The 3,004-nt window shown below is 36.8% G+C and overlaps 1 non-coding gene and 1 pseudogene across 1 annotated transcript; both read left to right on the top strand.

Moving 5' to 3' along the window:
• Window positions 1-895: 895 nt before the first annotated feature.
• Window positions 896-1,056, top strand: LOC118977522 (U1 spliceosomal RNA). The gene has a single exon (XR_005064544.1). It is a non-coding gene; the product is annotated as a U1 spliceosomal RNA (small nuclear RNA).
• A 1,166-nt stretch (window positions 1,057-2,222) lies between these two features.
• LOC118977523 (uncharacterized) lies at window positions 2,223-2,372 on the top strand (annotated as a pseudogene).
• The last annotated feature ends 632 nt before the right edge of the window (window positions 2,373-3,004 follow it).

The following is a 3,004-nucleotide window of genomic DNA, read 5'->3' as shown; positions in this document are numbered from 1 at the left end:
ACAGGGGAATAGCAAACCCATGTAAAGGAAGGGTCCTAAAAGGGAGATATCACACAAAGATTTTTCTTAGAGCGAGTCCAGTGGAAAATAGTCCCATTATACAGCATGGGGCAAAAGTAGGTTCATGGTTATTCATATGGAAAAATAATATAATAATTAATAAATAATAACACAAGAATAAACTCTTTTGTGTACTCACAACTGTAAGCCTACCTTTGCCCCACCCTGTATTTTGTATTAAATTAAATTATGATCAAGGATAAATATAACCCACAGGAATATTTTCAAGTAACTATCTCTGTAATTGCTCTCAATGAACAACAGACAGTAAGCCTTTTGAAGACAAAGTATCCTTTCCCTCGTTATTCCTGCAAATAAAGGAAGGCTTTTGGGAGCCTGGGTGAAAAGGGTGAAGGGATTAAGAAGTACAAATGGGTAGTTATGTAATAAATACGATGATATAAAGTACATCCTGAGGACATAGTCAATGACATTTTGGTGACTCTGTATGGTGGCAGGTGGACACTTGGGATAACAGAAGGAGCACTTTACAGGGTAAGTGATTATCTGACCACTAAGCAGCACACTGAAACTGGTACAAAATAGTAATGAATGTGAAGTGTAATAAAAAAAAGAATTGCACAAGTAAAATCTATATAATTTTATTAACCAATGTCACCCAAAAAATAATTCAGGAAGTGAGTAAAATGTTAGCATTAAAAAAAAAGACTGCTTTTGGAATCTGGTATTTCATTTCTGATTTTATTTTAATTTTTTCTATTTATGAAATTACTTGAAGAAGCTTATTCTTTGTATACTAAATTACTTGATTTTTATTTTCATAAAAATTAAATTATTAAGATTCCTTCTCTAAATACTTCAAAACATACAAAGAATACCTACCTGGCATGGGAAATGTGATCATGAAGGTGGTTTTCCCAGAGTGAGACTCATCCATGGCTTTCCAGATGTGCCGAAGCCTGCAATTTCTCCAAATGCGGGAAATGCTTCTGCATAGTTTGTGGCAGTGAAGGACTGCATTCATGCTTTTCCCCGGGGAAAAAATAACGCACAAAGAAAAATATTCTGGATTGTTGTAAATCTGGGAACCTTGCCTCAGAACCTTAACAAGTAAGGTGGTCCTCCTCTTGTCAGTGTCTAAAATCATTTAACATTCAAGACAATTTTTAATGCCAAAATCTTCCTTGATTCCACCTGTATCTTTGCAGGAAGAGTGTGTTGCCCTGCCCACATTCAATTGTATCTTTGTTTCTGGTGCACATGATGGACTATACAGGTTTAAAAGCAGGAGTGGGGGTGAGAGGGTAGGGAGACATAATTTCCAATCCTAAATCTGCTACTTACTAGCAGTGTGAGATTGAATGATGTACTGGAGGACTTCGTTTTCTCTTTTGCGAAGTGAGAAATTGCCACTTCCTTCTCAGAAGGTTGGTTTGAACTTTTATGAAAGAATGTGTTGAATCTCAACAAAATTAGTTCATCTTCATTCTTTTCTAAAACTTTAATATTTATATGCATATTCATTATAGAATTCTTCTGTTACAATGCTTTGTCAGTTTACTTGAGGTCCAGGATGATGTTTTAGTCATCTTTGTGTCCATGTCTGACTCAGGGAGTTTGGGAAGTCAATTACTGTGCTCCAGCCTCTGGGAATCAGAGGCCAGATAGTGCTTCCCCAGTTAATTCCTGCCTTCCTTTGGGAATTTGCCTGCGGTGCTTGTACCTACTGTGTTTTACCCCAAACACCAATACATGAGCACTCGTTCCTCACTAAGTGCTTTTGTGATGTTGGAAGAAAATAAACTGATGTTGTTGCCTCATTTCAGTTTGGAAAATATATAATACATTTTTCTATGACCTGATGATGCAAAGATTTTATTCCTGTGTGTCTGATATCTATCCAGTGTCAGTGTCACTCTGGACTGCGGCTCCCAACACTGCCACTTGGAGAAAGTTCCAGGAGCCTCCATTACTGGCAAATCCATGTGGAACTTCAACAGAAAGATGAAAAGTTACAAACTAAGTCACTTCCACTGAAGAAAATGGGGAAGTCCTGAGATTTTTTAGGAAACAATATTTATGTCTTGGTCCCCAAAACTACTTCTAGCCATCTCTCATTTTTCACAGACCAAACAAAATTGCTCCAAGACATAGAAATCTCTAGTAAGAACTATGCTGGAGCTAAAGATTTCACTGAATACTTACTTACCTAGCAGGAAAGATACCATCGTCACAAAGGTGGCATGCTCAGGGTGAGGTTCTTCCATTGCATTCTGATGTTTGACCCCAGCAATTGCCCTAACGGTGGGAAACTCTATTGTATAATTTGTGGTTGAGCAGCAAGCACTACATTCACACTTTCCCCTAAAAAAAGGAATAATTTTCTTGAGGAAAGTACAGACAAATATTTCTTGAGTTTTATTTCAAAGTTGGGAAGGTTGGATTGAAAAGACTAATATGTAAGTTTATATTCATAGCAAATCATTAAGAGAAATCACCTCCACAGAGCAGTAAATAATCCCTTTTTGTACCAAGATGGTAATTCTAGGGAGGAGAAGGAGGATGAGAAATGACTCAGGTAATGTTGATGTTACTTTGATTTGGTACAGCTGTCAATATTATTGTTTATAATGAATAATCAAAGCACAACAACATTAAAATAAATTCATAATTGTATAGAAAATGGAACCTTTATCCCTGCAATTATCTGCCTGCCTTGGGGTCAATCTGCTGTTATCAGCATCAATTAAACTATTTCCCTGTGTGTTTGTTTTTGTACATAGGCTGTGGCAACCATACTACATTCAACTCCCATAAATAACAATCCTTCTAAAGGTCCAGAAGATATGTGGTATCTAGGCCACACAACTCCACTTGAAAAGGGGCCAGACTTTAACTCAGACATATGAAGTCCTTCACATGTTCCCATTAGTGTTTTTTCATTTTCCTACTTAGGAAAAATGATAGGTATTCATAAGGATTA

Source organism: Sturnira hondurensis, unplaced genomic scaffold (assembly GCF_014824575.4).
Source record: "Sturnira hondurensis isolate 20B ecotype Veracruz unplaced genomic scaffold, ASM1482457v3 Scaffold0021354, whole genome shotgun sequence".
Taxonomy (NCBI): domain Eukaryota; kingdom Metazoa; phylum Chordata; class Mammalia; order Chiroptera; family Phyllostomidae; genus Sturnira; species Sturnira hondurensis.
The sequence above is the reverse complement of the archived record's forward strand: the minus strand, read 5'-3'. Positions and strand labels throughout refer to the sequence as shown.